The sequence below is a fragment of the Taeniopygia guttata genome, chromosome 2 (assembly GCF_048771995.1).
Source record: "Taeniopygia guttata chromosome 2, bTaeGut7.mat, whole genome shotgun sequence".
NCBI lineage: Eukaryota > Metazoa > Chordata > Aves > Passeriformes > Estrildidae > Taeniopygia > Taeniopygia guttata.
Window position 1 is genome coordinate 87,422,448 of NC_133026.1, and position 14,657 is coordinate 87,437,104.

At 38.5% G+C, this 14,657-nt stretch overlaps 1 protein-coding gene across 28 annotated transcripts in view; it reads left to right on the top strand.

Moving 5' to 3' along the window:
• LOC100223410 (poly(rC)-binding protein 3) overlaps window positions 1-14,657 on the top strand; it is a 499,051-nt gene that overhangs the window by 99,242 nt on the left and 385,152 nt on the right. For all 28 annotated transcript variants that reach the window (XM_072924405.1, XM_072924404.1, XM_041714247.2 and 25 more), the window contains one exon: window positions 4,674-4,799. The gene's annotated coding sequence lies outside the window, so the exon portion shown is untranslated. The remainder of the gene's footprint in view (window positions 1-4,673; window positions 4,800-14,657) is intronic.

Sequence of the window (14,657 nt, forward strand, 5' to 3'; positions counted from 1 at the left end):
AGAAAAGTATATAAGGATGCATTTTTAGGGGTTAAATTTGTGCCTTTGAGAAAGATCTGCCGGTATTCATCTCATGCAAAAAAAGAGCTGTAAAAGGCAACATGAACCCTTTATCACCCTAGACCATTATCCTGTCTGAAAAAGTGTCAGAATTCCTATCCATGGTTTGGTTTCCAAGAACTGTAGTGAGTTAAACAACCCCATGAGGGCTGTCTGCCTTACAAAGGCAAGCAGATTTTCAACCAGTGTTTGGGAAGAAGAAAGCTTGAGTAGGAGAAATGTGGATGCTGAATTTTCCTGAGCAGCATTCTTGGTGTGACTCAAAAGATAGAACATAATTTGAGGTGGACAGATGAAGCCTTACCAGTAAGACTTTTCCCTCCTTCTTGTAAACCTACAGCTATATAAAGGAGAAGAATGTTAGATGCAGCAGAAGAGAATAAACATTGAATTTTGGCTTATTCTCAGAGATGAAGGAAGAAATAGTATTATTTTCTTTGTCCTGAAGAAGTGTTACAAAAAGGACTAAATGAGTAGGGAGCATAGCATTATGTTAAGCACTTTTGGAAGAGTGAAAAGTTAAAATTAATCTTTGTGTTGTCAGGCTCTTAAGTGAGGAATGATGCATTAGACAACCTGATTTTATTTGATTTGTTGGGAAACCAGAGCTGCAGTGCTCTTTCTTGAACAGAATTACAGGCGTCATTTAAAGAGAGAGGCAAAGCGCACACATCACTCTGGAATAGATCAGCATAAGCATTTTCTATATCATGAGTAATGTTTACTGGAAGAAATCAAATTACTGTTACACAGACCATCTGTTTTCTTTGCATGCAATCATGTAAGTGTTTTAGGACAAGCCATCCTTTTTAATCAGTTGTAAATCTCTTATGGCAAGACACTGTTTTCTGTAATAAAATCTATTTTTATGATAAATGTAAGGGTTTTAAATACTGGTTTCTCCTGCATAAATATAGTGTACATATTGTTCATAACATAAAAAGTAGGGGTGTACAGCACTGATTATTATCTGTCAAGAACATAATTTAAGGGCTTTTTGCACAGCCATTTTTGGATATTTGTTGGATCTGCAACTCATTGGTGTTCAACTATTATAGCAAATAACATAATGAGTAATACTGTCCATTTATAGCCCAAGAAGTTGATTCCTATCTACATTTAGTAAATGGAGTATAATAGAGTCTCTATTTTGTAGCATGACTGCTGTGATAAAAGTGATTACTGTGGAAGATGATTGTCTATTGTCTAAATTCGTACCCTTGGAATTACTGAAGAAAACAAGGCATGGCTTATTAAAAATTAGCCTGTGGAATGACATAAATGACATTAAGGAGACTTGAATTTATTGTCCAAGAAGGAGTCAACAATAGAGTGTGATATTTACTTCATGTTGAAGGGTAGCTCATTCACAGATGTAATTGTCCCATTCATTTTAGTGGGTGCTGAATTGAGTCTACTATTTTATTTTTTATCACTGTCAGCTGTCAACTTCCCTGATTCATGTATTGTCTTTGAGCGCTCTTGAATTCAGAGGAAGCTGAAGGTCTGCCACTTAAGCAAAGTCTCCTCTGATTTCAAAAGCAGTTGTGTGATTGCTTTGCCAGAATTTGCTCTGGATTGCATAAAATGACCCTGAAATAAAAGAAAGAAAGAAGAACTGTAAGTAACACAATTGGAAATTCCCTAAGCAGGTTGGCTGTCCTTCTCAATGAGGTTGGCAAGCCTGAATTTCATTTGTTCAGACACTTTCAAATCAATGCTATTTTGTCTGAATAATTAAGCTGCTTACTCAGGCTTGAAAAGTATATAGTGCTAAATTCTTGCACTTTTTTTGGGTAAACATGTAAAGGCAAAAAGGGAGAAACAGATGGACCATTCACCTGGAAAAATAATAGTGCCCACAGTCTGGTGCCATCCCATGGTACAGTGGAAGTTTTCTGCTCAGGGAAATATCAGATTAAATGAAGGGCCCCCACAAGTCCTATTGTGAAGGCTGAACTCAGAATCTCCATGTCCTGTGTATTGCAACTTACTTGCAGTGAAAGGAAAAAAGCAGAACAAGGTGAATGGCTTACAAAATCATACAGGTGACAGACACTGAAAGATAAAATAAAACCATAATTAGTAGCAGTCTAATAATTTTACTTGTTTGAATTTTTTGTTGTTCAAATTCAGTATTCTTTCTTTTAGAAAATTATTAAAGGTGAGATAAATTTTTACTTTTTATTCCCTCTGGCTTTTCTTCTTATGTTCACCCTTCTTTTATTCACAGGGAAGGAAACTTTAGGCAAATTAGATTATGTCATTGAATCACAGCAATTTGTTTGTTAGAATAGACTTATGGAGGGCTCTGGAGGGTATCAACAATGTCCTAGTCTAAGCAAGAAAAAGTTAGATAACATCACTGGCAGCCTTGTTCTGCTGAATTTGGAGTATCTACAAGGATGGAGATTTTCCAGCCTCTCCTAACAACCTATTTCTCAGACCTCCTTATGTTCCCCTACAAGCTCATTTGGTAGTTTCTCGTGTTCCTCACCAGTTTCAAATCCAGCTGAGGCGTGACTTCCCCAGTTTTATCCAAGCAGTCCAGAACAAGGAAGTTCTGCATTGCTCCCAAGTAGACCTCCCAGCCTCTTTATCCTGTGCTATCCATCTGCTGTGCCTCCATGACTTTCCACATGGTAACCTGTGAGGTCCCAGTGCAGTGGGGGAGCTCTTTTCAGAAAGCAGCTTCCTCTTCTGGTCCCCTTTTACTGTCTTGGGTCTCAGGAGACACATTTCTGTAGGAACTATCCAAAAAGTTGATGCAAATATTTGTTTTATATTTTTCATGTCATTTTTCCTACTCCCATCTTCATACTCTCAAATCTTTTTCAGCAAGATATATAGGGTAAGGTGAAAGATATCAAAACAATCTATTTCCACAAGGGATTTTTTTTAGCATGATTTTTCATTTGCGTGTAAGTAAAATTACTACAGTATTTTGATTTTTTAAAAATCTTGTTGGTTTTGTAGGGTTTTTTTTTGCCCAGAATTTATGAGCAAAATGAGATCTTTAGTAGCTTCAGTAGAATAGACACTGTATTTTCCAGCTTTATGGTCTGCTTTTATCCAAGAAAGATTTTTTGGTGTACTTAAAATTGTCAAGAAACTGGCCTAGTTCTAAGAACAGTAAATGCTAATACTACTGCTTACAAATTATCACATTTTCATTATCAAGAAAGAATTCAGCAAAATTACTTAATTTGCTTAGGGGTAAAGACAGTGGTAAACTATGAATTACTGTTGTCATAGCTACACTGTATTTTGATATAGTAGATTTGTTCATTGAAATCATAATAAAATAATTTGCTCTACAGCAAGCATGATGCATATCTTAAATTACAATGAATTACTTATTGTAATGAATATCTTCATTACAAGATATTCAGATATAAATACAGAAGTCCTGACTCCTTTTTACGTGCAGTAAGTAGAGAATACTGCTGTTTATTTTAGGACTTTCCTGTGTCTGCAGTGCTGATTACACTGAAGTGGGAATCAATGACAATGTGCCATATAGGAGACTTTATTTATAGTATCTTTATAATGATCTAGAGTGTGATGATAGATTCTGATACCCATGACCTTTAATAGAAAACTCCCTGAAGAGAAGTTTCCAATTTTACCTCCAAAGCAACCCCTAGTGAAAGTCCTTTGTATTTTACACTTCGTGAGGCAATTAAATAATGACCTATTCTTGGTTCGTTTCTCCCTCCGTTACTTCTGTATCTTGGCTATTCAGTTGACAAAGCAGAAAAATTATTCGGGAGAGCTCTACAAAGCTAGACATTTAGCCATTTCAGCTTTTATAATGATATTCTTAAGTGCAGCATGATTGGGGTTTGCATGTTTGCTTTCCTCTCCTTGACCTATTGTGGTCCCGTGGTTATAGAGGATATGATCTGTGCATGTATTCCAAAGTCTCCTCTTCCACCTCTTTACCAGATGTATTTTTGAAGAAAATGGAGCAGGAAAGTGACATAGATGGCTTTGAACTGGTGTCCCTCAGCTCACTTGGTGGTACAGGGAGGAAAAGAGGGAAACAGAAATGCTTGGTCACAGTTTTGAAATATATTTATGTCTGAGCAGTTCATCCTTGAAGAGGGAAAGTCTATAGGTATTCAAAAAAGAGCCATAAAACCAGTGAATAATCTTCACTCTGAACATTCTGGAGTGAAAAACAGTAGGAAAAATAGCTTAGAGAAGGTACATGGAAGAGAATATGTGTAGAATGGTGAGATTGAATTAATATTTCAGAACAGATCATTGTAGTATCTGAACAGTGAGATAGAAAGTATAAGTGGATGCGTCAAACTAAATGCATCTATTTGAAACATGATCTGTTAACCAGTAGAATTAGTTAAACCATCGAAAGCCTTCCTTGCACATTTATTTCTCTACAAAGGGCAGCGTAAAAGATTCTGGCCCTTACTAAACAGTAATTCGTCCAGGCTGTTTATTTTTAAATCAACTCTTGGGGGTTTTATTCCTCAATATTGGTAACTATGGAAGGCAGGAGGTAAGAATAACCTGAATTAGAGTATGATTGGAAATTATTGTTCTGGTACCTTCATATGGCACATTTGGTCTCTTTATCCTCTCTGTCACAGGTCTTACACCCAGAGCAAGAAAAGTAAATTCACTTGGCTTACATATCTCTGAGGAACCTGATGCATGAGTGGACTAGAGAAAAGAGAGAAAAACTCCCAAAACCTACAGATCATCTGGCTGGCAGGGTGAGTAAATGTTCTGTCCTCACAGTAATGTGGTGTCAGGTACACAATGGGTGAACCTGCTTTAAGCATTGCCTAAGAAATTATTTATCCAGTAATTGTTGAGAAAAAGAAGATCAAAATGTGTCATGTTTCCAGGATTCTGACACTGGTGCCTCACATGCATTCAGAAGCACTAAGCCAAACTTCTCCCATATTTTCAGTTTAAGCACTGAACATGGATTTAATAGGTAGGTAATTCTATATAGGAAGGAGGGGGTTAATGCATGCTGTGCTGTTAAAGCCATTTTCAAATGTGGTAGGTGAAACAGAAATATCCATTACTGAATCAGTCCAAACACCTCATGATTCATAAAGAGATTCAGAAAAAGAAAGAAAGGAGGAAAACATCTGCACAGTGCTGACTGTACTTAGATTGCTATTGATATGGGTCTGTGTTCCCTGCTTTTCATAAGGAACTTTTTATTGTTTACAAAACACAATTACAAAAAAAATTACCTAGCTGAGAAGCAGACATGCAGTAGATTTATGTAATAGTCAGAATCTGATTAAATTATCCCCTTTTCTTTCTGGCTTTGCCTGTTCCAAAAAGTGGTAGAAGCAGAAACTGTAGCAGGTTCTGGAGCATTTCCTCCAGTTCACAGCAGTGAGTCAGGGGTTCTGTCAAGTATCAACAACCAATGTAAGGTAATCAAGAGCCACATGTCCAAAGGATGACTTATTTTTCAAAAGGATGATGCAAATAGAAATAGACAAACACAGAAGAAAATATGACTTGAAGATTACCTCCGAGTTCTCTGTCTGGAGGTTTGTGTCTCTAAAAAAGACATAATAAAAATGTTTCCCTCCTCCATTGGAGTAGCTGATGCTTCTCCACTATATTTGGTCCTGCACATTTCTGCACCCTAGACACTGGCCAGGCCCTGTGTGCTATGGTCCCCTCTGCTGGGGTGAAAACCATGAGTACAGCAAACCCATTTTCCCTGCAACCCAGGCCCAGTCTAAATTTATTTTTAGAAAGGAAAAAAGCAGCTGAATTACAGTTTTGGCTGTGTGAAGATTTACCCTGGCTAGGGACATAAAACAACTTACCAAAGTCGAAAACATGATATAACAAAATAAAAGGCACTCCAGGGTTTTTCTTTCAACTCCAGCTTCAACTGCTGTCTTGTAGCAGAAACAAAATCTAGCAGTACAACAGTGCCTTTACAATTCATATTAGGAGATGTGTTCAGTATACTAGGCTGTTTTTCTTAGCATATAAGCAATATTCTGACTTTGGCAAAAATCTGCACTTTCTGCTCCCACATTCTTTGAGAGCATCTGTCTAAATGCAAAGGTTGTCTGGACTTTGCCTTATGTTCCAGTTAGAATAAGGAGAATTTTGCTATTTTTGTTTTTTGATGTACTTTGGGTTACTTTGCTTTCAGTAAGTACTCCTCTGAGTGTGCTGCAAGACAACTTTGGTGCACAGAATTTTTACAAAAATCAGGCAATTCCCTTGGCCATTCTGAACCTAACAGCAACAACCAGCCCTGCTCTCTGTTTCTGGACTCTGAAATCCATAGAAAAAGATATTCAGCTGCTGATGAGACACTTTTCTGCTCTAGCAGCTGCTTCTTGCCTTCTTGTGGAAAAGGCAGTGGAGCAGATGATGCAGCCTGGGGGCACAGGTTTGTCCATACTTCTCAAATAACAGCGTCTTCTTCCACAATGTTATTATACTCTCTTGTTTTGATAGAGTATCTTACTTTTTAAGCCATCACTTATTTGCCCCTTAGTTTTCTACTTTATTTTGTATAGTATCGGTGTAATAGAGATGGGCTTGATGTGTTTTGACACAGTGATGTCACTAAATGAGGGCTGGTGTGGAGCAATAAATGTGTTCAGTACGTTGTCAGCATAGCTGAATATTAAAGTTGACATTTTTTTTTAGTCTTTAAACCATTTCTATTTGTATTGCTTTTGCAGTTCACACATAAAATCAGTCTCAAATCCAAATCTTCATGTTGAAGCTTCATGAACATTGCTTCAAGAAAATAAGACATTAGCAAATGATTAAATGTGTAATTAGAGGTTTCACATTTAATCTTTTCACTGTAGTGATTTATGGTTTATTGTTTTGTCTAAGTAATGCACTTATTTTCTATTGTTTTTTCTTTCCTTCATTGTTGTTAGTGTCTGTATTATTACAGTAAGGAAACTTGTCAAAGGACAATACTGTTGTTCTCAGCTGCAAGGTACAGAGGAAAAATAAATCAAAGCATAGAAGATGCAATACACTTCTCACTGCAGTTGGTGGGAGAATTGTGACATGTTTACATTGTTGGGCCAGCAATGCTTTAGTGGTGAGAACAAAGGGCAGGATGCAGCCTCTGTGCTTCTCTGCTGTCATATTTAGGGCTGAAACAGGTGTCTTCAGTAGTCAGTCCCAGGAAGGCCCAATAAAGACGTGGAGCTGGGACACACAATCTCCCTCTGTAGTGCATGCCAGAATTGGGTGGAAACCTGCAAACGCAGCAGAAACGGCCTTGAAATAGCCCTTAGCAAAGGCTGACCAGAGTCAGTGCCTCCAGGCTGTGGAGTCCGGGCCCTTCTCTAGAGGTAGGTTCTCATAGCAGGATTTTAAAAAGGACTCATCAGGATTTGTGCTCACCACAGCTGCCCAACAGATATGTGGGGCCTTGTTGCTTGTGCGAAACCAATGGCTCTTCCCTCCCTTTCCAAGTTGCCCAGCCACTGGGCTGTGCTATCCTCTCTCTCCTTTCCTCCAGCTGCATGAAATTTGCAACTTCACTCTGGCAGGGCTGTAGTATGTCTAGTGAAACAGTCCCAGATTCTGTTTCCCAAAACAGCTTTTAGTTCTGCTGGAAGGGTGGTGTCCACACTGCCTCAAGGTGGGGAGAGCCTGGACATAGGAGTCCTCACACTCAAGTGAGTGTTCCAAGTTACGCTTGTGTAGTGCAGGATACTACTTCTTCCAGCTGCACCGTCGAAAATAAGCCAGATCTGAGATTTTGGAACTTCGGTGATGTTTCAGGCTTACAAGCGCTCTTGAACTTGGAATGTTTTGTTGCTAAGGGGAAGTTGTTTGTGAGACTTCAAAGATAGAGTGAGAATTGAATTTTTTGGTGGCAGTTTTCATGTGTAGACATGTAAATTTTTATGTGCTCTTAACTTTCTCTTGATCAATTACCCACTTAAAAAAATAAGATTTCTTCTCTTATCAACATATGGTACTAAGAGTCTCATCTTACAGTAACTTCATACAAGTGTTGTTTTCAGACTATTGTAAGATGAAATAGCTTAGATTTTATTTTTGGTTGGGAGTTTGAGTTCATATTCATGTTAACTTCACCTAGTACTGTTAATGTGAGCAGAAAAAATACATTGTCATCTTCAGTGTTTTAAGCTATGACTTACAGATGCACTTCACAGCAATGTTTAACACAGTTTAATTATGCCCTGTTGAAGGTATTGTATTTTACATTCTCCTTACCATTTTGTAATATGATTGTGTTTCTTCATATTCTTTGTCTCATTGAAAACACTGGGGCCATTTCTTTTAATACTCTGCAATGATTACAGCAAAAACTTCCAAGAGATCTTTACAAAACTGTAGCTGAATATAAAGTCTAAGAATTGTCTTTCTTGAGAAATGGTTATGTAAAAAAAACTTCTGTTTTGTCTTTTGTTTTTAGTATGTCTCTTTGTCTTTTGAGCAAATTTTTCAGTTCTGTAATATTTTTCATCTATTATTGCTTCTTTTTCATTGCTTTTTTTTTGTTTGGTTGGTTTGGTTTGATTTGGTTTGGGTTGGGTTTTGCTTGTTTGTTTTGTTTTGTTTTGTTTTGTTTTGTTTTGTTTTGTTTTGTTTTTAAGGTAGGTAATGCTGTTCTAGGAAGTTATAAGAAGCCATAACTCCAGTACTACCTTTCTTAATATTTTTTGAGGCTGATATTGATGTATTTTGAGCAAATGTGTTTTAGGAAAGGAGTTGTTCACATTAAACTTTTGATTTTTTTTTTCCCTGAGTTATAATAGCTAGTTTAAGATCTGACAATGAGAAGTTTCTGTTGCTCTACTGTATCACCAGATCTTTAATTGGTTGTCTGGCACTTTTCCCTGCTATTTCAGTCCCCATTTGAATCAGACACAGGTCACTCAAAATTTCATAACAGCTTCCTTTATATCTGACTAACTTAATTAGTGATTGGTTATTATCTCCTCTTCAGAATAATCATTAAATACGTGCAATAAATCTAGGCCTACAGAAGTACTGTGTTGTACCATCTTATGCTGATGATACAAAACTGGGAGGCATGGCAGATACACATGAGGGCTGAGCTGCCATTCAGCAGGCTCTTCAAAGGCTGAAGAGTGGGGCAGAGGAAACCCAATGAGGTTCAGCAAGGGCCAGTGCAGAGTTCTGCATCTGGGGAGGAAAAACCCCACGTCCCAGCACAGGCTGGGGACACACTGGAGAGCAGCTCTGCAGAGAAGGACGTGGGACTCTTGCTGGATGACAAGCTGACCATGAGCCAGCAGGGCCCTTGTGGGCAGGAGCGCCAGTGGGATCCAGGGGTGCTTTGGGAAGAGTGTGGCCAGCAGGTCAAGAGAGGTGATCCTGCCCCTCTACTTGGCCCTAGTGAGGCACATCTGGAGTGCTGTGTCCAGTTCTGAGCTCCTCAGGACAAGACAAGGAGGTAATCAGAGCCTCCAGCAGAGGCCAAAGAGATGATTTGGGGTCCAGAGTATCTCTCTCATGAGGAGAGACTGAGGGAGCTGGGGATGTTTAATCTAGAAAAGAAAAGACTGAGAGAGGATGTCATCAGTGCATATAAATATCTTAAAGGTGGGTGTCAAGAGAATGATGCCAGCCTCTCTACAGTGGTTCCCAGAGACAGGATGAGGAGCAATGTCTGTAAATAAAATCACAAGATCCACCTCAACATGAGGAAGAACTTTACACTGAGGGTGTCAGAGCATCTTCTGCCCAGGGAACAGACTGCTCATGTATGTTGTGAAGTCTCGCTCTCTGGAGACATTCCAAACCCACCTGAATTCATTCCTGTGTAACCTGATTTAGGTGACCCTGCCTTGGCAGGGGGGTTGGACTGGATGATCTCCAAAAATCCCTTCCAACTTTAACAATTCTGTGATTCTGTGATTCATATTTTGCTGGTATTTAAAGTCTCTTGATGTAGCTCAATTTATAGGTACAAAAATAAGTGTGCTATCAGCTACCTCTTATCATGCTTGAGATTTATAGTCTTGCACTGTGAAGCAGAGGTAGAGGTCACCCCACAGCAAGGTGAATGGTCCTGGTGGCTTCTGTGGGTTTTTAGCTTTGCATGAGTCACAGTTTAAAGATTTCAGGACCTGCCTTCCTTATGAGAAGCTTCTAGAAAAGCACTGCTATGGGTTACCATCCATAATATTTAGCTCTGTGCTTAGGATTGAATAATTTATATTTTGGAACCCTCATATACATGCATATTTTGACAACACTATTTGTTTGGGTTTTTAAATTTTTTAGACAAAGTCCGGCTTTTCACAGTAGATTGAACAGCTTTTGCTTTTCTGAGCCATAGAAATCTAGTGTATAAATTAATTTGAGCTTGAGGATTACTACCCTTTTAGTGTTTATGATCAAAAGTGTTAGTAAGACCCTTGGGGCAAACTCCTTACTGGAATGAAATAGCATGGGCTATTTGAAGTCAACTGGTTGAGTCATTCCAATACATAGTAGAAAGGCAATTGGCCTCTAGTCCTTATGCCCGTGGAATGTACTGAAGTTTTTACATACAGTACTAGCATTTAAAAGAGTACAAAATTTGGAGGCAGAGTTTATTTTCTGCTGTCTGCCTGACTCGGTATTAGAATCGCAGAATGTTGGAAAATATATTTGAGGCCATTTAATCCAGCCCTTAACCCAGCACTGCCAAGTCTACCACTAAACCATGTCCCTCAGTGCCACATCTACATGTCTTTTAAATACCTCCAGGGATGGTAACTCAAAAACTTCCCTGGGAAACTTACACATGTGTTTTCAGTGAAAAAATGTTCATAGTATACAATGTAAACCTCCCCTGCTATATAATATAAGTGCTTGGATGGTCCATAGCAGAATCTCACCAGGATATCTGCCCTGTTGGCCTTCCCTCTAAACACTCACAAACATTAAACCCATCATAAAGCTCTAGACAGTCAAAACACTTCCTGTCATACATGACTACCCCAACTACATCTCCTTCTTTGCCTATCCCTTCTTAGGAGTTTATAGCCAAATTGTTTGGACTCCCTAGATGCTACAGTACCATAGAGCCATTTAATATGCCATATTTAAACTTTAGAGCTAGAACAGATATTTTCATTGACTAGGAAATACTGTGTAACATTTGAGGCCTGTAATGTAGGTGCAAAAAATTACAGCTGAGATACCTGGAAATGCAAGTTCAAAACAAACTTTGTAGCTCAGATTGAAGTCCTGTTTAGTTGAAACAGTCCTTTTTTATTCTCATTGTACATATTTTTGCGTTTTTAGCATGGAAGTGCTATGTTATATTACAGGTGTTCCTTCAGAAAACTTGGGCAAAACCTGCTTTCTCTAGGTCACAAGGAAGAATAGCCACAAGGGAAATGGTGCTTGTTTTCTAAAATGCATATATTCTGTTGTGCGTTGCTGAGTAGAAGGAGGCAAGCAGTTAGGAAGAGCTGATTCACTGAGATGTTTATGTAGAGGAGAGTTAGCATTGTGAAGTGAATTAATGTGAAAATTTTTATTGCTTACTTGTTTCCAGGCTGGATTTCTCCATCACAAGAACTTCAAGGCACAAAAGCCTCAGGGCTGAAAGCAGACAGTTTTTTTGAGAGGGGATCATCACTCTTTTGATCACTGAGTTCTTTAGGAACTTTGATAGGTATCACATAGGGTTTCTGGATGAAACAGAGCATGTGCAATTTGACTGGCTAGACAGAGACATGCAGGGAGCTGGGTTCCTGCCCTACATCTCTGACATAGCATCAGGCAGACCTGGTCCCAGGGTGAACTAAAACTTGAAGCTGTTCCTCTAGATTGCTCCTGTTCTACTCTTCTGTACGCAGATGACGTAATTTATATGCTTATACATATATAATAAATATATACCATATACTTGCTACAAAGGAACAAAATGCCATTCCCACGAGCTGCTGTAGTCAGATTGTCCTGGAATTCACAGCAAGGGCCAATTTTTTTGTAGTATCGTAACACACCAAGGCTGAGGACTTTTAGCAGAATGGGATGCACTCAGAGTGCAAAATAAGTGATGTTAACTTTAAAAATTGTGTGAAGTACCTTGAGTCTTATGCCCAGATTCTCAATAAAAACACTATTAAAAGTATGGTAAATGCTTCACAAATGTTATAGAGTTAATCTGGATTTAGGGAGGAAGCCCACATGTACTGGAACTTACCAAAAGGTAAGCAGACCTTTTGATGTAGCAGAAAGGCAACATTTCCCTTTCTAACCACCTAATCCATATAAGAGAAGACTAAATTTATTTCCCACAATCCAGTAAGAGCTACTTCTTCTTGCTTACCTCCTACTGCACCTACTTTGATGAAATAATTGCACTCACTCTTGCTAAAATATTAGCATGAAATAATTAATATTTGCATTTAAAGCAGTGTGTGCGTGAGCTTTGTGTTAATACTGTGTTAAGGTGGAAAATGTGATTTCATTCACTGGTTTTGGCAGCCCAATATTGTGCATAGAACTGAAGTTTATTAAGTTGCTCTTCCAATTGTGAGCAACAAAAATGCTTCCGCTTTGCCAGACATATAGTAAACTTGGAATACCATTATTTAATATCTTTTGAAGATTGACAGCAAAGAAGCAATTTCTCTACGATATTTTTAAGTTTTAATATATAGAATAATGTTTTTTGATGTGTGTGAACTGAGACTCAAAAGGATGGCAGCTTTTTTAGTAAGGCTCATTCTTTTTTCCTGTTAGAGACTTTTTTTGGAGAGGAAGGTGGGAAGTAGGTAGGGTAAATGGAAGTCCCTATGGAATTTTTAAGCTGAATGAAAGAAAAACAATTCTGGTGAACTTCATAGGAGAATGACTGGTTTTCTCACTTGTGTGATTGCCTCTGGCTGTTGTTTTTAAGAGGCAGTAAAACTTACCTACAAGCAAAAATAATCATTTGGAGCAATAAAGATTGGATGTTGATGAAAATGAAAACCAACTTAAGTAAATAAGGAAAGCCAGTGGGAAAGGCCAGAGTGACTGAAGTAATATTCAAGTGAAAATAATAAATTTGGGGGACGAGAAGAAAAAAAATCAGTACGGTAGACTGATGATACTTTTGTTCCCACAATCTGGCATTTATTAACTCCTTTGTCTTTATGCACATAAGTCTCCTACAAGTCCGTGTCTTAGTGCATCTAACTCTACTTAATACATTACATTTTTCTCCATGCTTACCAAAACTTTTTGAGAAAAATATTCTAAGCTGAAAAATAGTTTTTTATTAAAATGGAAAGCTCCTTAAATAAGCAAATGAAATATTAAATCTATATCTTCAGTGTTCCCTAGCCTTTTGGCTTTCTTTTTCCTCAAGCAACCCAGGACTAACTTGGGAGATTTTACTGACTTTAAATGCATTAAATATATTGATCTTTAGAAAGCTTTGGCGCCAGGCTGTCTGTAGCCTGTGTCATACTGTCAGAAAGGAAATGCTCCTGATTTTGTCTACAGAAAAAAAACAAAATGAAAAACATTTTACTAGGTTCAGGTTACAGTGAGAGCTGGTGAGGCCAGGGGAATTGGCTAATAGCAGCTGTATTGCAATTAGCAGGGAAGAACTTGGCTAAGAGCAGCAGTGATCCCTTTTAGCATCTCAGAAAACATTAAATGTGTAATTTTTGAAAAATCACTTGTTCAGACATAACCTATGTATTCACTATATACCTACTCACCAGGCTCAGCAGCTTTTTGGAGGGGATACTTTACATATCCTGTTTATAACATCATACTCTTTCTTCATAATGAGGTTTGCTTGATGTCAGTACAGTCTTCCTTGAGTTCTGGACTAGTTACAAGCTGTGAGTGGATCACATAAAGCCACTCCTATTTATCTTTTCCATTTTGCTAAGTTGCTTAAGTTTGCCTCCATGAGCCTCTTAGTGCTCAGTCAGGTGAGAGGTTATTTATCCAACCACACACTCCCCCTGCAATTAGAACTCACACAAATGGCCCATCAACATCTCACTGTCTCAAGGCTTCAGCTTGTTATAGCTTCAGGCTATGATACAGATCGAATCATTGCTGCTCTATGACACAGAGTTTAGCTAAAAGTAATGTGACTTTCTTTGGTCAGTGAAATCAATCTGGGTTCACCCAAAATAGTTAAAGTGTATGACTGCTGTCCTGAGCCACTTCTTACTCCATTGAATAATGACTTTTTCCATCAGTAATTGCCTGAAGAAAGTTGTCCTTTAGTCAAACTTAAATGGGAATTCTAAACACCTCTAGCTGCACTGCTCAAACACATTCCCTTGGTGTTGGTATCCACCACCTTAACACCACTATTAAACTCCTATTTCCACCAGCAGCCACCCACTGGTCCTATCACACTCCTGTCTCCCCTGTCAGACCATAGCTGAACTATTTTCTGCATTTTGCCATACAGAAGAACATCTTCTGCCCCTGTTACCAGCAACCCTTGCACATGCATCTCCCTGGGCAGGTTAAGTCCCTGCTCTTCCCTCCTGAACATAGTGTAAAGCAGTGCAGGAGTATCAAGAGGAGTGGCAGTGGCCTGGCACCCCTCTCCTGAGTTAACCACATTGTATCTGAATATTAGGCATGCT